Source organism: Peromyscus californicus, unplaced genomic scaffold (genome assembly GCF_007827085.1).
Source record: "Peromyscus californicus insignis strain IS unplaced genomic scaffold, ASM782708v3 Scaffold_16__1_contigs__length_79575227, whole genome shotgun sequence".
Lineage (NCBI taxonomy): Eukaryota > Metazoa > Chordata > Mammalia > Rodentia > Cricetidae > Peromyscus > Peromyscus californicus.
In genome coordinates, this window is record NW_026294458.1 from 40,367,763 (window position 1) to 40,394,721 (window position 26,959).

The 26,959-nt window shown below is 40.5% G+C and overlaps 1 protein-coding gene across 3 annotated transcripts in view; it reads right to left on the minus strand.

Moving 5' to 3' along the window:
• Positions 1 to 26,959, minus strand: part of Cmss1 (cms1 ribosomal small subunit homolog) — a 315,958-nt gene that overhangs the window by 168,610 nt on the left and 120,389 nt on the right. Inside the window, exon 1 of one of the 3 annotated variants that reach the window (XM_052740923.1) lies at positions 26,175 to 26,327. The exons of the other annotated variants lie outside the window; for them this stretch is intronic. The gene's annotated coding sequence lies outside the window, so the exon portion shown is untranslated. Of the gene's footprint in view, positions 1 to 26,174; positions 26,328 to 26,959 lie in introns of those variants that run through there. 3 annotated transcript variants of the gene reach the window in all.

Below are 26,959 nucleotides of genomic sequence, written 5' to 3' on the forward strand. Positions count from 1 at the left end.
TATCTAATTCCATGAGCCCCATTCCTTATGCCCTTTTGTGCAACCCTTTAAATACTTAGGTTCAAGAAGAGTTATTCTGTTCCCACCAAGTCTTTTCTTTAAAAAAAACAAAACAAAACAATACCACCAGTTTATTTGGCCACTGTGGTCATTTGTTTGTTAAAAATAACCCTCTTAAGAAAATGGTGTCTGTATCTGAATGTGCCATTCCATATGCTCTTTGAATTATAGGACTGCTCTAAACCATCATCTATACTTTGTATAGTGGGATTGGCATTTTGCAACAAAATATTCAATATTAGCTGAATGTGGACCGTGATTTTATCACATACTTAACTACCCAATCAGAAAGAATTAGGAGTAAACTAAAACAACAGATTTTTCTTTATTCCTCTTATGTAAATCCTTCTTTTTTACCTCCTAGGATCCCCCTCCCCTTGTGGCTTAAGTGGAAGGCCAGAGATAAGGTACCCATTTTCACAAACATTCTTCCTAAGAAGTACATGAAGAAGGAAGTTTTTGACAAAGATCCTTTAAGTGCAGAAGCCCCTAGACAGTGTTCAGAGTGGCTTTCAGTGACCACATCAGAAACTTACTAGAGATTTAAGGCAAGGGACAGAATCGCAAAGGTCTGTAGGGATCATAAGAAAGTGATTCAGGGCTCATGAGCTAATGCAGACTGACCGGTGCCTCCTGTTCCTAGCCTGTCATTATCTATCAGTAATAAATGGTTGAATTCTAAAACATATCATGTGGTTTTCATTCCTGGCTCCAGATCACATGTGAAGAAGACAAAATATAACCTTTGCTATGACATGACATTTTTCATAATAAATAAATTAATTGCTATTAAGAAAGAATACATCTTTGGCTTTCAAACAATCAAATTCCAAGTTCATTAAAATAAATGAAGAAGCAAAACTAAAATTTGCATAAGTAAATCTACAAAAATAAGGGTGAATTTTTTGTATTTGAACACTTGATATTTGAACACTTGATCCTGAACTTTCTATACATATTACAAAGACACACACACACACACACACACACACACACACACACTATACAAACACATTCAGATACACACACTGCATACACTACACAAACACACACAGACACCCACATGAACACACACTACATACAGCCTCCCCCCACTTTTTTTCATGCTAATCCATATCACAAAAGTTAAGATATTAACCAACACGGCAAAAATATTTCAGATAACTGATAGACATCACACAGTATAGGATATTTTTCTCCTGGCCTCCTTCCAGCTTATTTTCTGATCAAATCTACATTCTCACTTGCTTCAGCAAGTTATTCTGTATTTTGAAACTGTCCCATTTCTTAGCTTTTGATTCTACTTTCTTGGGAATGACAGTTGAGTCACAGGGAATACTGATGAGAGCAGTGGGGAATGAGGATTTTAGCAACATGGAGTTTCAACTTCTCCACCTCAGTGCTAGGGAGCACTATCCCCAGAAAGTTCTCAAACTGTGGGAGCGGCAAGGGAGAGAGTGGCTGTAGAAGCCACTTAAGGGAGGCATTTTGATGGGTTCATTGCTGTACTTACTATTCCTGATGGGTAGACAATTAGCTTCCCCATGTTCACAGAGCATGGACTAAAGCACAGTGAGTATGTGGGTACTTCAAGGACACCAGCCCTGCAAATTCTTGCAAAGCCCTGTAATACTTTGATGGAACAGACTAAAAAACATGCTTACCACAGCTGTCTTCAGTGGCAAGCCTACAATACATGGAATTATTTATTTTTTTATTGCTGCATAAATAACTATTTCATGGGGTTGTTCAATTGTCATCAAATTTTATAAGCACGGTTTTGAAAAATGAGTAAGGATCATTCTATGAAACACTGAATATGGTATAAACAGAGTTTGAAAATGAATGGTGGTCAGGGCACTTCCATGATTAAACATTTCAGTGACTCAAACAGCTTTGAAAATTAGCTGAGTGAAATGTGTACTTCATCTTTAATTACATAGCTACTTATTAAAATGTTTGAGGAGCAACAGTTAAGTATGGCAGGCCTAAGGAAAGCTATGATATAAAGATATGGAAACATATACATTATTAAAAAATACACAAGCAGGGCAATGATGATGCACGCCTTTAGTCTCAGAAGGCAGAGGCAGGTGGATCTCTGAGTTCATGGCCAGCCCAGTCTACAGAGTTAGTTCCAGGACAGCCAGAGAAACCCTGACCGGAAAAAAAAAAAAAAAAAAAAAAAAACCAAGACAAAACAAAACAAAAATCCACATATATATGTACACATATCAAACATATATCATTTGACTATATTACTTTAGTTCCTTAAACTTCCAGGAGATTTAAAGAAACCACAAATTTACTTAACAACCATGGAAAGGCATAAAATTGCTTTTTTAAAAAATGTTCTCTCATGTATCTTTACTGTATTTACACATCTGCTTGCACGAATCAACACTGACATTCCTTCTCTTTCGGTTGCAGAAAAGAAAATAGGCATGTGCAGGAGAATAGCTGGGGGGAAAACATACAGACGAGGTACTTCAGCAGTGCCAAAGGTCCTGGCAGTTACGAGGAGCAGAGAAACCCGAGGGCGGTTCCTAACCTTCCTCAACAGTTGATGTGACATGAGAGCTAAGATTATGCACCACTTTGCTAGAAGACCAAGGCAAGGTTCGAGCAGCATGGTTAAAAGTACAGAGGAGGTGTAAAAGAACCAGAGTGTGTGGTCAAAGTGTCACGGGTACCACCCTCCAACACAGTGTGGGCAATGTTCTGACCGTGCTGGAGATATGGAACTCCACATAGATGAGAGAGGTCATTTACTCCTAAAACCTTAGGGTTACTCCCTATCTTACCAGTGAGCCCAGTATCTTTTCATTCTCATGGTTCTACCAATTTTCACATCTTCATTATGCCTCCCGTGGTTGAATGGTTCCCAAATGTCCTGGAAGCGCAGCACTGAGGCAGCACTGAACCTAGTTTGACGTAAGTGAAGGAGACCCAGCTGGGTGGCTCCTAGGCTGTTCTGCTCCTTGGAACTGTCACTCAACTGCATTGGCTCTTCTTAAGCAAGTCACATTTGGAACTAATAAGAATGCAGAAAGAGGAAAAGAAGGACTTACAAAGAGCCAGTCAGTATAAAATGCAGCACACAGACCATCCCAGCTGATTCTCTGGATGATGTCACATGAATGGTGTGACCCTAATGGACCTAACGTGCATCCTTAATCCACAAGTAAGAAATGAAAAATGCACTTGTAATTAGTAATTTTTCAGGAGTATGTTACAAACTTATTTGTACAAAATCCAGGCTGAAAGCATATAGGAGTATATGTTATTTTTTTATTCCACTTCTCATACACTCATATGTATACATATGGTTTGCTGTATAAATGTAAAATGCACTTTTGGTTTTTTTTTTTTTTGGTTTTTCGAGACAGGGTTTCTCCGTGTAGTTTTGGTGCCTGTCCTGAAGCTCACTCTGTTGACCAGACTGGCCTCGAACTTGCAGAGATCCGCCCTGCTCTGCCTCCAGAGTGCTGGGATGAAACTCATGCGCCACCACCGCCCGGCTAAATGTAAATGTATTTGTATAAGGCACACTTTCAGATCTTATTGAGTTTATATAACATAGCAAAAGTACTACATGCTATTATGTTTCTAAAAACTGAAAAATTCTGAATTTTAAAATCTCTGATGTAAGACTTCAGAGATTACAGATGAGCAAATCAAAAGAAAGAGTTTAGGTGACTTTTCCAAAGTCGTATAGTTAAGATTAACTGACACTAGCTCCCAGAATGTCAAATTTAGTTAAGACTTGCTGGATGCCCAATAAAGCCCAACAGCCTCCCAAGGGAACGCTGAGGTACTGTGAGTCTCACTTATGACTCTTCCTGCTCGAAACCATTCAGCTGAATGAGGCTTCTCTCTGTCTAAAGACAGACCCTTCATTTTCCAATTTCTAAGTAATCCTTGTTGCTTTCAGAACTTCTCCTCAACCTTTAAGGCTCGACTCAATCTCCTCTCCTTCAAACTAACATTCCTGGTGTCCTCAGCCACAAACGGAGTTTCTACCTCACTCTTCATAATCCTTGGCATCTCCCTCGATAGCGCACAAGACAAATTCGACCTTACAGCTTGTGAACTCGTTGCCCAACTAAACTGTGCTTTCCTGCTGGGCAAGGAGAGCCTACATCTCGTTCCTCATTACGTTCCCGCAACATCAGAGCAGTACTGTGAATAACATCATTGTTCCATGAATGTTGGCTGCAAGTAGAAAAGGCAAAAATATTTCAATTAATGCTTTTTGTATTGGCATACAGAGGTGATGTTTAACACGCCTGTAATGACAGGTTTAATACTTTTCTTTTACAAACATAACAATTTCAAGTGGACTTCTCATTAAAAAGGTTTTATATCTCATGAGCCTGAGCTTTAAGGGGAAAGGGGGGGGGGACGACACTATTTCCACATATGAATCACCAGGTTCCAATACTGATTCATTCTTTCAAAAGTTAGTTACCACAGAAAACTTACCCCATTAGGAAAGTGAAGATACACTGCATCATTAAATTCTTTTCCCTCTGATAAAATTGGTTAATACCTTTTAACTTTGGGTCATATATCAAGCTTTGTGTCTTTTTTATGTTTCCTTAAAGATGCTCATAATCAGGGAATATAATGGAATTTTAAGTGGTCTTTATCATTTATTTTTATTTATTTATAATTAATTTTAATTAGTGTGTGTGTGTGTGTGTGTGTGTGTGTGTGTGTGTGTGTGTGTGTGTGTGTGTAGTGCTGGGGTGTGTGCATGCAGAAGCCAGAGGAGGACGTTAGGCACTGTCTGTCTTGGTTCTTTACCTCCCTGCCTTGAAACTGGGTCTCTCACTGAACCCAGAGCGCACTGGTGTGCCTCGGCTGGATGGTCAGTGAGCTCCTGGGATCCCCAGTCTTCACCCTCGATGCTGAGGTTACAGTCATGCACTGCCACTGCCACTCCTGGCCTTTACATGGCTACAGGGGCTTCAGATTCAGGTGCTCACGCTCGTACACTAAGTGTTCGTACCCCGAGCCACCTCCTCGGCTCCCATCTTCTAAAATTCTAAGGGGTTTCTTAGAGATGATTGGAGTGGAGATTTTTAATTCCATTTCCATGGGGGAATTACTGAAGATGATATTTTATTTTTATAGACTGTTTTCAGTCTATAAATTCTAAATTCTTTACTATTATTAAGAATTTATAATATTTTCCAGAGGTAAGTCATAAAATGTTTTCTTTTGAAATGTCTATTTCTTGTTTTATGTAAAAAGACTTTAGGTGCAATTATAAGGAAATTCAACATAGCTTTATTAATCTTAAGGAGGACCAGCTGGCATAATAATTTATACATGGAAATTTTGGTCTCTTTCTATTTTTATTATTTTTTTCCCTTTGGGGATTACGATGTCTATATGCATCCTATATGTTTTGAACTGACTCTGGAGTAATAGTAATGGATTTCTTTTCTTCCCTATCTATGTCTTTAAGAGAATGGCTGGCATCAGGCCATAGCACTAAGTTATCTAGTCTATGAAGGATCTATCCAACAGTGCTGACCTCTGCAGTGTTACATTATTGCCAAAGAAATCCACTGTCTCTCACTTTTCCCGAAAACCCCCAGGTTTTTAATAACCTTCATATATTTGATGAAGATATTTGTGCTACTCAGTTTAGAGTCTCTATGCTGAAAATCAATCATTTTCTTGTTTAAATTAATTTCATGGGTTAATCGAAGAATTTTATTCCTCCAAGACACAAAACTCCCATGAAACAATTTAAACACATTCACTATCTTCCTTAGCGTCCCTTATGCCTAATCTACCCAACCCTGTGACTCCACGGTGACCATTCCCAGGCCCTCATCTTCCTTGCTCAACCACTGCAGCGCCATTTTTCCCGGCCTTGGATCTCTCTATCCTCCCAATTCCCTCCACTCAGCTGCTCTGTGCTTTCTGAAATATAAAACCATTGATGTTACTTTGTGTCTAACTACCCTTACTGGTTCCTTCCTGCCCCATGATGAGGTACCAGTTCCACTAGACTGCAGGCCTTCATTCCACACCATGCTGTTTGCCTGTTCCTCAGACTTTCACCTCTTGCTCTGGAGCCATGAACCACAGGGGCCAGGCTGCTTCATCCCACAATATCACTGCCCATGGTGTTCTGGCCAGGGGACAAGAAACAGCAGCAACTGGCAACCTTTGATGATCTGAGATGTAGAAGTGACAGTAGACATTTGACTTTAACTGCGTAGGTCTAGGTACTGGCTTCCCAGATCAGGCTATTATGACAACTTCCTACTGGTTTCTGTCACCCACGATAAGTCATTAATGGTCTCAAAGCCAGACATGTAATGAGAAGACTACTACGAGGAAAAGCCCACTGGAAGGGGGGATCCCCTTAACTGCTCTGAGTGAAATCAACTCAGGCTAAGTATTGAGTGCTATTAGTTCTGACCTGCTTCACACACTATACTGTTTAGAGTAACAAACTACACTGTCATAGAAAGATTTCATTTTTTTTTCATCTATTAACTGAGCTACACAATGTAAATAGGTTTCCCTATCATTATTTGAAAGGAGTAGCTATAGCAAGAAAATTCCCATGGAAAATACCAAAAAAAAAAAAAATCATATTTCTTGGAAGGAAAAAAATTGTCACATTAGGAATGGAAAGGTTTAGTGTAGAAAATGTGAGTTTATGCTGCAGGTACTACATATCGAGGGCCAGCCCTTGAAAGACATGACTCTGTACGTGTATATTAATTTTTATGTCATCTGTGCTGGTTTAAATTAGAAATGTCCTCCATTCTTGGGCATTTGAACATGTGCTCCCCAGTTTGGGCAAGTTTAAGAGGCATAAGGAGTACGCTTGCTGGAGGAAGTACGTCACTACCAGCAGGCTTGGGGAGTAAAGGCCTTCTACTGCTTCAGTGCTCCCTCTCTGCTTCCTGCTCATGGTGGGGACGTGAGCTCTCTGCTGCCTGCTCATGGTGGGGACGTGAGCTCTCTACTTCCTGCTCATGGTGGGGACGTGAGCTCTCTACTTCCTGCTCATGGTGGGGACGTGAGCTCTCTACTTCCTGCTCATGGTGGGGATGTGAGCTCTCTACTTCCTGCTCATGGTGGGGATGTGAGCTCTCTACTTCCTGCTCATGGTGGGGACATGAGCTCTCTGCTGCCTGGTCATGGTGGGGATGTGAGCTCTCTACTTCCTGCTCATGGTGGGGATGTGAGCTCTCTGCTGCCTGCTCATGGTGGAGATGTGAGCTCTCTGCTGCCTGCTCATGGTGGGATGTGAGCTCTCTGCTGCCTGCTCATGGTGGGATGTGAGCTCTCTGCTGCCTGCTCATGGTGGGATGTGAGCTTTCTGCTGCCTGCTCATGGTGGGGATGTGAGCTCTGCCTGCTCATGGTGGGGATGTGAGCTCTCTACTTCCTGCTCATGGTGGGGACATGAGCTCTCTGCTTCTTGCTCATGGTGGGGATGTGAGCTCTCTGCTTCCTGCTCATGGTGGGGATGTGAGCTCTCTGCTTCCTGCTCCTGCTGCTGTGCTTGCCGCTTGTACCACATTTCCTCAGTACAATGGGCTCTCATTTCTACGGAACCAAAAGCTAAAATAATGCCTTTCTTAGATCATTTGTCTTGGTCATGGTATTTTATTACATCAATAGACAAATAATGCCAGCTAATCCCATGGTGCCTCAAGATTATAAACCTAGTACAATAAATTCTAGCTTTCTAGAAACTGTCCATTTTAAAAAAAAACTATTCTATGATGTTTTTGTCTACAATAAACTTCCAGCTGTCTGAATGAAGATGTATGAAACTAGAGTGAATGAATACACAGTAGTTATATATACATACATATATATAATATCTATCTATCTATCTATCTATCTATCTATCTATCTATCTATCATCTATCTATCTATACATCATGGCTTTCTCACCTTTCTGTTCTACATGTTCAACAAAAATAAAATCCAACTATGGTACAGTTTGGTTATGATTTTTCCACACCCCAATTCATGATGAAATGTGATTCTCAATGTAGCAGTACTGGCGATGGGGTCTGTAAGAGGCATTTGGATCATGACAGATCCAACCACTTAAAGGATTCATACAGCTTCTCTCAGCCTGGGTTATAGTGAGATTGGGTTGTTAACAATGTGAACCCAGCACATTCTTCTGGTTCTCTTGAACATGTGATTCTTCTTATAATTACTTCCATTTCATGCTTGCCACAAAGATAAGGGGCAGCCTGAAGCCATCACAAGAAGCCGATACTGGCACAATGTTCTTTGGCTTCCACAATATTTAGCCAAAATAAACCTTATTTCTTTGTAAACTACCCAGTCTTTTGGTATCTGAATAAAAGTAGGACAGCAAAAATTTAAAAAGCATAATTTTAAATCCTTTCAAATTTTAGTCATCTTGGATTTGATTTTATATAATTCAGTGATAGGATTTTGGGAAATTCTGCTTTACTTTAAAAAACAATAAAAACACATTACTTAATATCTTCACTCTAAAAAATTTTATTTAAGAACACCATCCTAAACTATAAACATCAAAGTGATAATACTATAAAAAGTTACAACTTAGGGGGAGCTGGAGAGATGGCTCAGAAGTTAAGAGCACCAACTGCTCTTCCAGAGGTCCTGAGTTCAATTCCCAGCACCCACATGGTGGCTCACAACCATCTGTAATGAGATCTGGTGCCCTCTTCTGTATACATAATAAATAAATAAATCTTTAAAAAAAAAGTTACAACTTAGGGACTTTGCTGCACAGCAAGGTAGACCTAACACCTTGACTGTAAGCTCTACCATCTGTGAACTGGACCAAGAACACCTGTGGGAAAGGGCTCACATTCTCCCTCCCTGATGTCCCAGGCTTGCTACTCCAGGGCCTCTGGCACACTGAGCATGCAGTAGAATAAACAGATAACTGGAGGGAGTGGAATACAGTTGGATATGTACAGTGTCTTCCACGCACTCAGAGAAGAAAACAGGGGTAGAACCAAGGCTAGCTGCGTGTGGTCTTTTTGACCCTAAAAAGACTACTGAACCATTTAGCTTACTAGGTCCCGTTGTGTCTTTAAGAGTAATCAGCAAATTCCCCACCTAATCTTCACGTGAACAAATGGAAGAACAGCAAGAGAGAATTACTGAATATGTGTGAGACAGAAAGAGAGGTGGGGGAAGAGGAGGAAAGAAAAAGAGAAGTAGAGGGATGGAGGAAGGGAGACACAAGGAGAAATAAATGTACTGGAAAAAGGAGTCAAATTTCACAGTGAAACAGACTTCCATTACAACATTCTTGTGCAGTTAGTGGGTAATAATCGATACTCTGAAACCAGTGTGACTCCTGGTTAAGTTACTGAGTGACTGCATTTACACCATTTGTCTAGTCCCTTTATCTCATTAATAGAGCTGATAACAATGGCTACTTCATAAGGTTGACAAAAAGATTAAATTTAAATATGTATATGTAAAATGTATCCAAAGAGCATGATCCATTGAAAGCTCTATTTATTACTTACTTCCACCAACCCTGTAAAAATCAAATTGCTTATTAGGTTTGGTTTGGGAGCATATTTTGGAAACAGTTGGTTCTTGAAAATCACACATTAGGTAGAATCCCAATAAATACATGATTGAAGATAATTCTGACTTCGAAAAATGTATCACAATCATTTAAATGTCTTACAAAATAATTTCAAGGGAATCAATGCTAGCAAGAAATCTGTTTTCACAAAAAAAATAATAAATACATTTGGTATATAAACAAGATATCGTGACTTAAATTTTACTACAATCTTTAAACAGTTGATAGCTGTAAAATAATTTGACTCCCAGGTTTGCAGAGCTCCTAAAACTTGTCTGCAGAAAGACTAAAAAGAAGCACTGGAGTGGAATTCTGATTCTACTTAGTGCACACAAAGCTAGAGAGTCACATTCACTCTGAAACAGAGAAAAGGCTCAACACAATGTAAACGTGTAACTTTTCTTGCGCCTACAGAGCTGAGGCACAAAAATAAACCGCCTGAAATCCAAGGACACACCAAGGAAATCTGTGACATGAAGGCACCACACAAAGACAAGACTCAGTGCTACAGCAGTTAAGGAGGACTCTGCTGTATACTTAAGGGCTTAGTGAGAGATGGTGACAGGAGAGAAAAGGAGTACAGGACTCTTGAGAACTACTATCACTCGGGGTGTTCAAGCCAACTTAGACCCTTCTCCACCAACTTCATCAGGAGCTTATGGGAAAAAAGGGGAAGAGTGGAGAACTGGAAAAGAACTGCGGAATAGGAGAGCAAACAGGACAGAGGAAACAAGAATAGTGGTCAAACATTTTCTAAAAAGTAGAGCTGGTTTACCACGAGCAGAACTGGTAACAACAAATTCACATCATGTTCAAACTAATGAAATAAAACTGAAGAGAAAATCCTGAAAGTAGCCAAGAGAAAAGGAGGGGGACTTATCCAGAAAAAAAATAAAAAATGATAGCAAACATTTTGATACAAATCATGTAAGCCAGAGATAATAACATGCAATTGTCAAAGTTCCTACAGAAAAGCCATGGACTTGAATGGTGATTACTGGAATTCAGGGAGAGCATAAGCCCTGTTTGTAGTCTGGCTCAGTTACCTCATACTGTTACTGTTTCTATGTTCACGGGGTCTATTTGATTTGGACATGGTTTAATAATTTAAAATAAACCTTGCAAAAAATAAAATATTACACACCAAAACAGGACAGAGCCAAATTCTATGTAACCAAAAAAAATCTTAAAGTTATGAAAAATAATAGTTCGTTGACTATCTAATGGAACCCAATTCTACTGTGCATACTTTCTTTATGCTTATTTATTGACACGGAGGAACAAGTTTACCAAGATAACTGTTTCCTGTTGCTCTCTTTAAGTAGACTAGTAACAGCACAGACAGCTGTAGTACTTTGGACATATTACGTCAGTTACTGAATTACTGTTAGCTTGCTATCCCAAAGACAATAAAGAATATGGTGTTGATTCATCTCAACTTCTGAAGCTCATTACTTATATGAGTGAGAATATATTTTTGGTATGATCTGGGAATGAGTACACAGTGAGTATGTGTGTGTATGTGCGTGTGTGTGTGTGTACCTGTATATAGACACATACTAATACAAATATGTGTATCCATTTCAGATTCTACTAATTCAGCTCTTTGCTAGCCATTCTCTCTAATTCGAAATCTTTCTTTATCTGTGTATCTCAAGACTCTAGTCACTTTATCTTGTCATTTCCTTTTTTCCTCATAGCATTTACTATCAGATGAAGTATCACATAATTACCGTACCAAAATGTATGGCACTTTGGACTTTCTCTCTCTTGGTCACTGCTGCATTTATAAATTTAGAATAGTTCAAGAACTAAGAGCTGATTGCAGATTTGTTGAAGAGAGAAGTTCCCTTCACTTGGAATCTGGTTGTCAGGGCAGAGAAGAGTAGAAAGTAGACTTAATGCCTGCTGTGAATAAGGTTCTTCACAGGGCTTCTCCTCCATCAGCTAAGGTTTCAGCTCAGTGCTGCAACACTGGTGGACACAGTACTACTGATTGCAATTATTTATTGCTTTTCTTATCTCATGGACTCGTCTGAGCAAGCCTATTAGTGCAGTATTATTTTCTGGTTCTACAATTCCAAAAGACCAACAACACACCCATGTTTACTGAGTTAAGAAGTGGTAGAGATGAATCCACCTGGGTGTAGCCAGCACCCAGGTTCATGCCAAGGGGTGGGAAAGAGAATGCTGAAATGTTCACTGTCAATCTCCTTAAGGTTTACCTCACCCACACATATTATTTCATCTCACAAGAGCTAAAGCACTACCTTCACTTGAATAAAACTGAATGAGTTTTAATTACGCCACGAAATGATAGGCCGTTTTCCCTCCAAATCTGGGTTTTGACTTTCTTTCCAACCTGTTTGACATGGTAAGGAGAGCTTCAAAGTCAACAAGGTAAAAATTGGCTTAACTAAAATTTCAAAGAAATACCCTCTGTATGAGTCCTAAAAACTGCAGGATCAAACCACAATAAATCAGCGTGTATGTGAAAGCACAAACTGTATATATTGGCACCCAACTCAGCTAAGATAAAAGTGACAAGACCTTCTGTGATAAATTGTCTCTTCTTTTGTATCCAACAGAAATAATCACACTGTCCAATACTTACAAGAAAGTAGGAGTGAGCTTAATTTCCAAATTGAAGGCCATTAAAATGAAGTTCAGTTACCTGGCCTATCTATCTCTCTGCTGCTCTTAAACTTGGAAAGAGCAGGTACACAGTGCTGTGGGATGTTCTGTATGGCAAATGTGTTGCTCTGATTGGTTAGTAAATAAAACACTGATTGGCCAGTAGCCAGGCAGGAGGAAGTATAGGCGGGACAAGGAGGAGAATAATTCTGGGAAGTGGAAGGCTGAGTCAGAGACACTGCCAGCCGCCGCCATGACAAACAGCATGTGAAGATGCCGGTAAGCCACGAGCCACGTGGCAAAGTATAGATTTATAGAAATGGATTAATTTAAGATATAAGAACAGTTAGCAAGAAGCCTGGTATGGCCATACAGTTTGTAAGCAATGTAAGTCTCTGTGTTTACTTGGTTGGGCCTGAGCGGCTGTGGGACTGGCAGGTGAGAGAGATTTGTCCTGACTGTGGGCCAGGCAGGAAAACTCTAGCTACAACACAGTCTTGGGTTTCCTTCTTATCACAGCAATCCAGTCAGCTACCTATGAACTGTACACTAAGACAGCACTGGGGGGAAAATGAAATAGAAAACTGTGCATGACTTTTAAAAAGTGTCAATTATACATTACCAATCAAGATATACTAATTTAGACCAGCCTTCCCATTCCCACCTCAACACCAGGTCAATGGAAACAGAACACATGACATGATGCTTTTACTTCAATTTTGTCCTCATTACTGCTGCTCAGACTGGGAAACACTGAACATTAAGCAGGGATTTAACTGTGAATCCAGCTCCTCATTTAGGATGAAGGATGTCTACTATTTCTAAGGGGTTCCCTTCTCTCTGCCTCAAGGCTATTCACTATTGGACACAGGCATGAACTGTGTAAGTTCTGAAGGGGGAGGCTGACAAGTTTTAAATAATAAAGCAGGCATTAGTTATTTACCAACAAAACCTAGCAGTACACCTTAGACTTCCAAAATAAGCAAGAAAAAAACTCCAGAATTTTCAAACGTATTTTAATTGTATATTTTATATGAATATGGAATTGCGACTTAACTAACAATGTCCCACATAGGATTCAGGGAAATTGAGGTTTTTAAAGTAAGACTGCTCCCCCTGGGTATTCACCTGCTCACCTGAATACATGTAAAAGTGTGCTTGTATACCAGCATTACAAGAAGTTAAAACATCACTGGTTCCTTAAGGGATCACAGGAGAAGGGAGAGAACAAACCCCTCACTAGTCAAGTGGTCACTTTGTTCTTCAGCTTTCTTAATAACTGTCACCCCACTCTTTACTCCTGGAGCTGTGCACCTGACCTCATGAAGAGACAAAAGGAGGCTTTGAGTGGCTTCTATCCCAAATTCTTCAGCCAGTTCCTGGGTTCAGCATTGGTTGTCAAGGGCATGAAGATCAAAAGATGCTCTTTGCTGAAGTACTCAGTGTCTTGTAACACATCTCACAACAAAGAAAGTCATTATTTACATCAAACATGAAAGGAGAGCCCCAAAGTACAAGGCCTGTAACATAGAAGACAGAATTTTCTTGCCCACACCCATGGAAGTTCACATCATTAACACCCAGTCAATCAAAAGGTCCTTAGGAGCAGAAAACATATCTTAAGGTGGGTAAAGTCTGGCTTTCTCATGCAGTTCCTTGGCTTCTCTCATACCTTCAATCATTCCCAACAGGGTGGTGACATGGGCTCATTTTACAAGTACAGAAAGATCTCGCGACAGCCCATGGAAACACGAACCATTATTTACACTGGAAAGAATGACTGAGAACAGCTGTGTTCAGCAGCAGACAGCACTAGAGGTAGAAACAGGCTGCACTGCCAATCCGTTATTATTTTAATAACTAATGGAAAGGAATAAAATGGATTACCAGTGCTTACTCAGACTGGGAAATTTCTGATGCTGCTGCAGGTCATGGACTTCTTATGGCTTATGGCATCCTCAGGCTTCCTGATGGATTTGCAACCTAGTAATCCTACCATGGCATTAATTTTCCACATGCAAATCCCTGAGACCTAAGTCAACTTTGCAAATGAACGAAATTAGAGTAGCCATAGGGTCAGGACCAGCAACAGTGAGTCATCTTCCCATTTCATTATCAAACACATGAAGACCTTGAAAAGACTTGTTTCAACTGCACCTTCTCCTGTACATTGCATAAGAAACTATACTTTTCTGTCTCTGTATTACTGTTTCTGTCACAACCAGAGTCTTCTCAATAGTACTCCCACTAGTTCATTTACTGCTTAGACAGATTATATTATGGATATTTAACTATTTTATCCATTTACTGGATATACTCCTTATGAGTATAGTAATTATATTATTAACTCATTTTTGCCATTATGACTATATATGTCAAGGTCAGGAACATGTACTAGGCCCACAAAAAAGAGTAATATAGATAGCTTTTAGGTGACCTAAATTCTGAGGCCCCAATATAATCATTCATTCATTCAAGGAAACTACTGTGCTCCCTTTTCTTGAAATACTCTACTTCTGCCCCATCCTGATTCATAGTCCAAATATAGAACATCTTGTCATTTACTGAGTGAATGAACATTTGTTGCTCTTTAAATCTCTGTGGCATTGTAGGTGTGATTATCCAGATAATCAAGTATTATCTACCATACCTATCTTCTAGCAAACTCCTGCAGGGAAATCAGGGACATGTTGGTGTCAGTAGAGTAAGCAAGGAAAAAGATACTCTTCAATCAAGTGGAAGAAATTTGAGAGTGAGGAACAAAACATAGACAGGGATATGGAAGACAGAGCATGTGAAATGAGACTTCAGGACTGACTAGGGGACAGTGAGATGGCTGAGTGGGTAAAAGTGCTTGGTGAACAAGCCTGATGACCCAAGTTCGATCCCTGGAACCTGTATGAAGGTGGAAGGAGAGATGTAACTCTACAGTGTCGTTCTCTGATCTTCACATGTGTGCTGTGATGTGTGAGCTTCCACATACATCACACACACACACACACACACACACACACACACACACACACACACACACACATGCGTGAATAATAATAATAATATAATAATAAATTTTTAAAAGCTGTTTGAAAAAAGACTGACTTGGAAAGCATGCTTACTTCCCTTGCAGTAGTTAGTTCAGTTAATTACACATGCAAAAGGAGTTCAGACTCACCTATCTCATACCCCAAGGTCTGAAAGACAGTGACGGGTGGAGGGGCCTTCCTCACCCAGTCAGCAACTGTAACTTCTAAACCACAATGGAGAAGCCTGATACTGGGCTCCACAAGATGACCTTGAGGAAATCACTGTTGGTGTTGGTGCTTTTACCTCCTCAGCTGCAAAGTGGCAACCCACTTCTGAGGGATAACTGTAAGAGTGAGTTAATGCCTACAGAGTGTGACAGTGAGCCACGTGAAATTACCATCTTTATAGGTCAGACACCAACAAACTCAGATGATTCAGTTCAATATTTAAAACAATATATTTTACACAATAACAGCTGGCATGCTCTCAGAACCATCAATCATTCCCTCTCAGAAAAAGTCTAAGCCATTAGTCTCTAACATCTTTATTAGGGTGCAACAGCTTGATTTTGAGTTCTGAATGGCTAGTGTATCTTTTCTCACGGATGTCCTCTCACTAACCTGGTTTCTCTACATTTATTCATGACTAGGGGAACATGCCCTTTGTCCTCTTATTATCTGAGGTAACTTTAATATTATTTAGGTGACCCACACAATAGTCTATGAGTCCTCAGTTTTCAACTTCTTGATTACCCATCTCCAAGATCATGCCCTGGACTGGTCATCAAGTGGGGTTGCTTCCTATCCCCATCCAAGGTTGACCATTATCGGATCCTTCTAGTCTTCTCATGCCTTTGCTCTCAATACTAGTGCTCTTTAATAGCAGAAAAAAATTACAGTTCCTTGACCCCTTTCCTGGCCTCATTGCTACTGCCCAAATCATTCCACATTGTACTCTAGTCCTTTTTTCTTAGTAATTTAATAAAACTCCAAGATACATTTGAAAATACATATTCTGTTTTGGTAGATGTGCTGTTGAGAATAATTGTTTAAAAAAAAAAAAAAAGGCCATCTTTCAAACTGGGGTCACTAGACATCTGCAGCCCTCAGCCTGGCACCAGCCACTCTGCCCAACCTCCTGTTGTGGCTTCAGTTGCTCTTGCTTCTCTCCGCAACGTTCCAAACTGCCATCAGGCACAAGACCCCAACTCAAGCCACACCCTTCTCCAACAATGGCGTGCTTTTTTCAGTTGAATGAGATACAACGATTATCTTAACATTCTTTGGCTCTTTTATGCACACTTCTGAACCAACCTTCCTTCCAGTTTGGAAAAGAATGTATCCTTCAAGTGAAAGGCCCAACCTGAAATGTCCTCAGTCCTCCTTCATTTCTCCCAGGGCTGTGTTCCAATTATCCCATCTAATTCCTAAATCTTCAACTTCTCATGGCCTACTTACTCTTTTTCTAAGATCAGAAACCTATTTAATAATTCATTAAATGATTATTTATTTGCTTCTTGAGTCTGGGAAACTTGCCCCATGGAAACTATCACTATTCCCTTTTAAATTAACCGACAGGAAAGAGTGATCTTACCAACTCACCTTCCCACTTATTCTGTAAGAAGTCACAACCCCATACCTATCCTGATCATTGCACTGTGTCTTCCTGCATGAGAAGACCAACGAATTCCTGATTTCTCTGCTGGACTCCCACATTCTCTCCTAAGCTCTCTGTTACCCTCTCGCATATGCTCCTGAGGGTTTCAGCTTTGGGGTATAGTTTATTCTATAATCTCTCTTGCCCAGTTTCACTGCTACTGATTTTAAACACTAGTGATAGGGAACAAAATCCAAATTTATATTCCTAGCTCAGATTTTCTCCTAATCCCTACCTCATATCCATGAGACCTGACATGAACTTAAACCAAACATATCATTCATTCAGTTAATTTAACCCTGCAAATTCCAGATTTACTTCACAGGACTCAGCAGGGAATAATAGCAAGACAGGCCCTTTAAATTCTGTTTTCCACTACTTCCCCCAGCTATAGTTTAGACTACAATAAAACCAAGCTTTCTGTAGTTTGTCAAAGCAGTCAAAACACTGGGGCTTATGATATACTTATCTGTTGGCTTGGAATTCCTTTTCCACATTTATTTCAAATTGTAGACTTTAGGAGAAGTTTCGTCCTACAGAAAACCTTCCCTGTATTTCCAAGCAAGGCTCTACACTCTTCATCACTGCATTCTGAAACCATCAGTTTGGATGGATTCCTGTCCAGATACCCAGGGTAGAGATGATGTCTCTCCAGTGATGAACAAACTGCTTGGTAGATGGATAATACTGGGTTGGCTAAGCAGACATACTATTTTTCCTGTAGAACACCTACAATTCTGTAATGTTTTTGTGATCACCTGAGAATGGCCACACTTATCTACTTGTAAACTCTGCTCCATCTCCTTGCTGATACCAGGTTAACTTCGTTGGACAAACTATATCTCTTATTTTCCATTTCCCTTAAAATCATGCACATTAAAAGAACTGGATATTGGGTAGAGTGAAGTACAATGCACACAGAAAACATCCTCATGTTGTCTTCTATGATTGGAACCTTTATCTCGTGTTGTTCTATTGTTCAGAACAGAGATTACCCAGATGTCTTTCAGCTACTAACAGGTATTAAGGAGTGTAGTCAAAAGATGTCTTGACTGTTCTCCAAGTTTTGGATGTATCACAGGGGACCAATCTGATTGCACAGATGGGATCTCCCATACAGGTGTAAGGACTTGCCATATTCCCTTAATTCAAAAATAAGGAAAAAGGATGGGACTTACAGTGAAGATTCACTTAACCCACTAGATCGCTATGTATAACGTTTCCTCCTGCCACATATTCAAGTCAGGCTTTCATGGCTTAAGTTTAGTTCTCAAGAGTCAATTTTCATGTTTACTCCTGAGAAGAAACTTCACTCTCAGTGCATGCAAAGTGCATTGAGCTCTCTGTGAACAAAATGACGTAAACACAGTATTATCCTGTAGATAACCTCGTGAGGTAAGTATTAATGTCAGAGGGAGTATTATTTTACAGGCAGAGAAGTCAGCTGATTTGCTCTAAGTCAGAGATGATAGAAAGAGCCAAGAACATATTCCAAGATTTCAGTGCTTACATCCCTTGCCAAACCTAATCCAAGCTTTTCAAAAAGTCATTCTCAGAGTATGAAAAGTCTAAGAACTTTATTCATTATTTTCTGGACTATTCTTACACAACCCTCTTCCCTATTCTCATGATTTTCTTCCCAATGGGGAACTGTAAAGAATGAAGTAGTCACTTAGTGGCCATCCCACTTGTGTAGCATGTGGGGAAGTATCAAGGTTCAGCCAGGAACACTCCAACCACTTCCTTTCGGGATCTCACTCAAAGCAGCTCAGAGTCCCAGCAGCTTGAGTTAATTCAGGTAGAGTAAATCATGGTGTCCTCCACGTACAGCAGGGTCTACTCACGTCATTCCCTGCACACATGTCTTACACAGGTGGCCCTTAGAACTCCAGAGATACAGCTCTCCAAACAGCTTTGCACGTCTGAAACATTACATTTACAAGGACAATTCTAAGTTTCCAAACTAGTTGGATGGGCCCTATGTAACAACCATTGAGGAAGAGCAGAGATCTACTGGACTGGATTAAATAGCCACACACACACACACACACACACACACACACACACACACACACACACACACACACAAGTCACAATCACCTAGAGTAGCTCACGCTTTCTTTTAAGAACAACAGAGGGGAAGAGAATGAGAAATGAAGAGAAGGTAAGAGAAGGAGGAGAAAGAAAAGGAAGGGGGAGAAAATGTTTCTGTGTGGGAAAACACAACAAACAAAACAGGTATTTGTTTTCTGCATTTATGGAGAGGTATAAAAACATGTTTAGTTACTATTCCTGAGCACGAACACGTTTAGATTCTACGGAAGAGAAAAACCACATCATTTGTGCAACAGCTGGGTAAAAACTAGTTGGACACTGGGATAAAAAAACTGAACAGAAGGATAAGTGATCTTATTTCATTGAGATAACAACTTTAATTGATGGTAGATATTCATGAAGTAGAAGCCGAGGGGAAGATACCTGGAAAGTTATTAGCCCATGCTTTGTCTTTATAAACACCAGTCCAGGTAGGCAGCATGTCTAGAAGGAATATTTGGACATTGACTTACTACATTGCACTGTCACAAAGACCACACCCTTCCTTCCCACTGGCTGGCATACAATCACCATGTCCAGCCACTTGCTGGGGAATATAACAGTTGGCTCTCTGAGAAAAATTTACACCCTGACTAGAAGCTTGTCTATTTGCATGGTGCAAATATTTCTAAAGTGGTTGATTTGAAGCTATGAGCAATGATATTAATAAACATGGAGTTGGGAAGAGCAGAGATGTAAATAACCTCAAGAGCATGGGTAAACACAAAATGTAGTAAAAGAGTTAGGAAATGAGGCGTTGAGGACTTGGTATCTTTCTTTTAAAAACAATTTATTTGATTACAAGTTAAAGTAATTTAATGTTGATGATAACTGTGGTTAAATATTAGCCGATGAAGTCCCTTCAAACTGAACGTGAGCTAGTCAGGGTTAACTGCAATATTGCACTGGATTCCTACCCTAGGCATGCCAGGCGCCACGTGGTAATCCTGATCCCTGGTTATCAAAAAATAAAAAAATAAAAAAATAAAATTGCTCTTTTCAGTGCACTGTCCTTGTCCCACCTGTTCTGAACTAAGGTCAGAAACAACTATGTCCAAATTGGCTGTGCCCATTTCTCTGTCTCCAGAACTTGTACTGCCCCTCCACCAGAAAGATGTCTCAGTAGCGAAGTATGACAGGCTGGGTTTATGGATCCCAAACTCTCTGTTAGAATCAACCAATGGGGCTGCAGTGTCAGCTACAATTGGATTCAAGATGCTATCACAGCTAAATGACATCTTCGTGCTTCACCCTCTAAGATCAATGGGTTGAAGAGGTGGAGGGGAGGTTCGGACAGGAAAGGCCACTGGTCGAGGAGGTTGCTTTACTCTGGGCAATCTGCCTAGAGTTGAACTTTTCAACTCCCAGCATTTCAGGCTTTCAAATCTAGCCTACAGTCTACACAGAAGCCTGCAACCTACTCCAGGATCCAGAAAGAACTCCTCTGAGGATTTGTTCACCTACAAATTATGTATATTCCCTATACTTGTTTAAAGAGATATTATGAAAGAGATCTCTGCAAATACCATCTCCTCTGTTAAAACACAAACAAATGCAGAAATATATCCAGAATAAATCAGAGCTTAAATGTTTATGTTGCTTCTAAACACCTGGAAAATCAGTTCCGACTGGAGAAACAATGCTGCCTTCAAAGAAGGGACGACACAGTGTGCCACATCGTCTCCCTGGGCGGGAGACACAAGCAGTGGCCACTCGTGACAAAGCATGGTCTAACCTTTCACACTGGACTGGAAAACGGAGCTGTGAAACCCCTTCATAAACAAGAGAAGAAGAGAAAGGAGGTCATGAACTGCTTAGTCACTGAGGAACAAGACCTGCCTCTCAGGTTTGCTGTTTCACTCAAGGGAAACCTTTCATCGCCCAGTGGGGCCTACGTGCCATGTTGGGACACTGGGGTCAAAACATTCTTCTGGAGTAATACAATCTTTCCTGGTAATTACTCAAGATACAGTCATTTAAGAACATATTTTATGTACTTGTAATTTATCATGATTTACAGACACAGGAGAATTTTCTAAATACACTTGATACCTCAATAAGTACACTGAAAACACACTGAAGAATAGTGGTTTTTAGACACCTTCTCTGAAGGCCTGGGGAGTTACTGTGTCTGTGCATTATATGAGCTGATGTCCAATTGACATAAAATAACTTAGGAAAGCGTTTTCCAGTAGACACATGTGTGCAGATAAGATCCTGGGCAACCTGGCTGGGCCTGTGCCCACCACTATCCCTAGGAGTCTTGCTTTGAAAGGAGCTGGCCTTCCAGAGTCTCTCTTTATCCTATTGTTCTAAGAAGCATCACCAACCACTCTGTGAACCATGCTGGGAAGCACAGGTTGTGAAACACCAGCTCAAAACCGCCTGACACACACAGCAGATCGGCATGAGAAACTGACTCAGTAAGCTGTGTCAGCATGTTACTGTGCAAGAGAACTAGGAAGAGCTGGGCTGAAGCATATTGGTGTGACCTTCTTGAAGGGCCGATTTATCTTGAATTCCTGTATCTCTGAGTACCAAAGAATACCACTGGGATTGCAGTGTGGAAAGAACAGGAGTAGACACAGACACTGTCTATATTCCAAAGGTTCCTGGAGGCCAGTTAGGTATAAGATCATGAATGGAGATAAATATTGTTATATTATTATTATTATTATTATTATTGACAGGGTCTTATTTCAAAGCTCTGGCTGGCCTTTAAACTCACTATATAGTCCAGGCTGGTTCTGAATGCACAGAGATCCTCCTGCCTCTGCCTCCTAAGTGCTGAAATTAAAGGGCACATTACCACTCTAGGCAAAGAAGATAAATGTTAATAAATAAAAATAATACAATTAAATTGCAATAGGTTTGGAAGAATTGAGAATGATTGCATATAATACCTTTGAAACACATGCATGTGCAGTGTAAGGTGCATTATAGAAATAGTCTGTAACTTGCTTTTATCTAATCACAATAAATGGAATATATACCATGTTCAAATATCTAAATATGAGCCTGAAAATTATTACAGTTACGTGAATTTATGAATCAGTTTCACACTGAATACTACTTAGGACTGACCACTGATGGAGCCTACTGAATGTTTGCTTCATGAATGATTGTAATCACGCCATTAACTGATACATATTCAGAAGCCACTGACAAAGGCAGGGGCGAATGCTTCAAGTTTCCTATGAAATGGAATTTAAATGCCTCACTCACTTCCCAGTCTCTGTTCTTGCTCACACTTGAACAGGTGTTTGCATGATAAACCCTCTCTGACATGGCAGGGACCAGAAAAAGCAAGGGAGACAGCAGGCAGCCCTAAGTGTTGTGAAAACCCAGGTCAGATGCTGAAAGCTGCCAAGGGGGTGATGGTCTCTATGTACCTGCACTGGTGTATACATGGATATTTGCTGTGTCTATGCTGGACAGGCCTCCACCTGTACGTAACTGGGAACATAAGCAGCAAGAAAGAGTCACGTCTCTAGAAGCCATTAATTAGGAATACTGTATCCTCTTTGTTTGAATCCCAACCTTTCCATATTTGTTTTTAGGGCCTGTATTCCAATTCTATTTGGCACTTACCTTTCTAATCTCTGGTAAGTTATTTAAAATCTCTATATTTTAGAATAATAGTTAATTCAGAGTTAATTTGAGCCTTATATTTCTTCATATGATATGGCCAGGCCTTCCATGTTATAGATATTTTTTTCCCTCCTCTTCCTCATCACCGTCTTGGGTGTAGAAGGCACTCAAAACCTTGCCATGGTCATAAGAATGTTTAGCAGTATCTTTTTCTCTTCCTTCTCTGAAATCTCCAAGCTAATGAATGACCCTATACCTATCTCCCGTGACTGAACACATTTATGCTCTAATAACAAAACACAGTGTTCAAAATATTTCCAAACCTACATGACCTCATATAAGAGCCTTTTATGTTGCCCAGAGTTATTGTGTAATGAAGAGAACAATGAATATCCAACTGGTCAGGACATCCCATTCTTCTCTACTCTTCCTCCTGTCTGACCTCATCTCCACACCCATCAGCTCGACCTTAGGTCCTAGCACTTCTGCATCTTTCCCTCCCCTCTCAAACTCCCATTCAGTGTCATTACCAGACTGCACCACCCTCGCTTCTCCAAACTCACCGTGCATCTTTCATCTCCAGACTTGCTAACACAGCATCCACTGCTCTCATTCATCTAGATCCTTTGGGCCATTCACAGTACCTTTCACAATCTACCTTCTGGTATGTCCCCTAGGAACAGTTCCTCTATACTCTCAACCCCTGTGCTAATTCTAATGACCCGACTATGTCCCTCAGCATTCTACTATTATGAAACAGAAAGCTCCCCAGAGCAAGGATCATGGCTCTCTTTGTCCTCAGTCCTTCGTGTCTAGCTTCATCTAACACACACAAACCAGGAATGTAAATCAACTGTCATAAGAAAATAGATTTTCCCCAGTAAAGAGGCAAGGTAAGATAACGTCATTATCTTTAAATACCAACAAATACCATGGAAGAGAAAGAGTATTTTATTCTATGTAGCTTCAAAAAGAACCACTACAGCCAAGTGTATAGATTCGGGGAGTTTCTTTCAAAATAATATGACAAACAACTTCCTAAAATGTAGAGCATGAGATTTTTTTGGCTGGTATTCAGCTCCAAGTCACTGAAGGGATTTACAGAGTGGCCGACAAAAATGAACTGTGTGATATCTAGGTTTTTTGCATTGTTTACATTATATGACAAATTAAATCTACATTATTTTCATGCAATTGCTCATTCATGTAGGAAAACAGTAATTCTGGATACATTAAAAAGAATATCAAGGGTTACAGTTTAATACATATATAGGCCTGCCACCTCACTGAGTATTAGCAAGGAACACACAGAGAATATTGAATAAAACACAGCAAAAAGAATAGTCATCCCACATATAACCCAATTTTTCAGTGCAGCGGACAGCATCGCCCCGCAAAGCATATTAAGGTCAGCTGGGGCTTTGGTCAAACCACCTCTCTCATCCTGGAGGAGGCAATTTAACTTTACAACTATAAAGAAACTTCCCATTAGAAGTAGTTTCAACTTTAGATTTATTGAATTTTCCACAGTTACGTCATGGAGGCTGTGCACAATCCAGAGGGGCTCAAGGGGCTACACTGTAAACTGTTATAGTAAATATTAATGAATATCATGCCCGATAAAACCTGCAGTCTGTACACATGCATCCATGCACCCACACAAAAAGGGACTTTTCACCTTATATGGTGACTTTTCCAAACCGACTCTTTCTTTACTCCACTTTGTTGGCCTGCCAAACACAGAGTACATTTACTTTAAAAACACCAATTAAAAATATTAACAACATGAAAATATATAAACTGTGGTTTAGAGCCAAGGGCACATGAACTGGCGTAGATTCAGGCAGAAAGTAAACATAAGAGGAATAACAGAAACTCCAACATCATCCAAAAGGAAGCATGAACAATAGCCCTGTAGTGAAAGTGATCCTCCTTCTGTCCCAGAACTCTGCTGACTCCTTATGGAGAGGGCAAGCTGACCATTAAGGAAGCAAGCCAGATGGAGGGGCGGGGAGGGGAGCAGAAGGGGGCAGACAGTGCTTTGAGGATTTGCAAGGTCTGGGAGTGAGCAGGGAGGGAGGACATGCTTCCACTTCACACTGCAACCTGGGGCAGCCCCAGGGACTCTCCTAATCCTGTTCAGGAATATTGCTTCCTCAAGCGTTAAAATCTGGGACTTCTCCTTTGGCCTCTCAAGCTGAGGAGCAGTTGTGGAAAACCGTTGGGTTGAAAGTTGTAGTATTTAGATAACATTTAATTCACGCCACTTGATTTCTTGGGACCTTAGTTTGCCCTTCTGTAAAATGGAAATCCTCAGACATCTACCTCACACCAGTTGTCAAGAGGAGAATAATTAAAGCCAGGTGTGTAAGCAGATTAGCTGGACAGAAAGAAATCGTTTTTGATTTTGCTTGAAGATTGGAGGAAACAAAACAAAGCAAAACAAAACAAAACAAAACAAAAACCCCCAGACTGCTTTTTGGCATCCTGCAAGTTGAGTTACTTTTTTTTTTTCAATGCTGAAAATGAACTTAACCTGGGTAAGGATGGAGCCTAGTAACTACTGCATCACACAATATATATTCTACTATACTACACACACTGTAGACAGTTACGAAGGAAGGAGGAAGTGAGGAAAGGAGGAGAGACCAAAGAAATAACTAGGCATACTCACATCTGTTTCTTCCTGTGTGACAGAGGTAGCTGCTGTATTTTAAAAATGGCAGGAAGGCGTCACACCATACAACAGGGCCCACATGGGAGGTCTATTGAGGGGAGGGGCGTGAAGGGGCAGAGACAGGGACAGAGAGCGGTTCCTGGGGACAAGAGCGGAGGAAGAGAAAGAGAAAGAGATGGGAGGTGTACAAAGCCTGCCTTTTATGAGGTAGTGTATGTGCACAGGGGGTGCTCTTAGTGGCTGCAGCTGAGGTATATCCTCTGACAGGACCCTAGGGGCAGGCCAGTCCGGATGCCTAAATGCTGACTGTAGCCCACAGTTACCTCCTCTATCCCTATGAGAGGTTCTCCTCTTACTTTTGCCATACTGAATGTGCTTGGGGGCTAAGTCAGAAGACCACAATCACAGACTCCTTGTTGGGTAGGGTTTTTTTGTTTGTTTGTTTTGTTTTGTTTTTTTAATATTACATGGGTAATTTCCTTTAATTGTTCTCTACACAGTCCTTCCAGAAACCTCGGGTGCTAATGTGATAAGGAGGTGGTTCTTGCTTTATGTGTTAGATATGTGTTAGATAGAGTATGTCTTTGTTGTGGCTAATATTTCTCCTTCTCTAAGTGGTTACAACATTTTGATTTAGAGATTATTAAATTCATGATAAAACCAATAAAATGAATTGAACCTAGATAAAAATGAAATGACTCAATTCCTCTTCACAGTGTATTTAAAATTTTTAAAGGGGGCATAGAAACTATTTGAACATTTATACAACAATATTCCTTAAAAGTTACAAATATCCTACATACTTCTGTTAGATTTTTAACCTATTTCAGTAAATTACCTGATTAAAATGTACAGAACAAGTTGGGTGTGGTGGTGCACGCCTTTAATCCCAGCATTTAGGATAGGAGGCAGAAGCATGTGGATCTCTGAATCCAAGGCCACCTTGTCTACAGAGTGAGTTCCAGGACTGGCAGGGATACACAGAGAAACCCTGTTTTGAAAAAAAAAAGATATAAAATACATATTTATCATGGCATGACAATCAGCTAGTCTATTTTGTGCAAATGTGTGTCTGCGTGTGAAATATGTGTGTTCTGTGTGAGTATGCATGTGTCTGAGCATGCATGTACCTGGGTACTCACATGCAGAGACCAGACATCACGTTTTCTGGTCTACCACTCTATTCTCTATTTTAGTCCCTTAAGACAGGATCTTGCACTGAACCTGGAACTAGGCTGGTGACCAGGAAGCTTGTCTCTGCCCCTTAAGAGCTAGAATTACAGGCACCATGAAATCAAGTACCCTCCTTTTAGTATGAGTGCGTGCGTGCGTGCGTGCGTGCGTGTGTGTGTGTGTGTGTGCTTGAGTCTAGAAAAAGGCACTAGATCCCCTGGAGCTGGAGTTCCAGTTAACTGTGAGCCACCTAACATAGGTGCTGGGAACTCAACCCTAGTCCTCGAAAGGGCAGCAAGTGATCTCAGTCACTGAACCACCTCTCCAGACCCTAAGGCCCACTCTTTTATGTGGGTGCTGGGATCCACACCCGGGCCCTCATGCAACACTTCTGCTTTACCTGACCAGTTCTCTCTCTAGCCCCAACTGGCTGGTTTCACTCACAGAAAG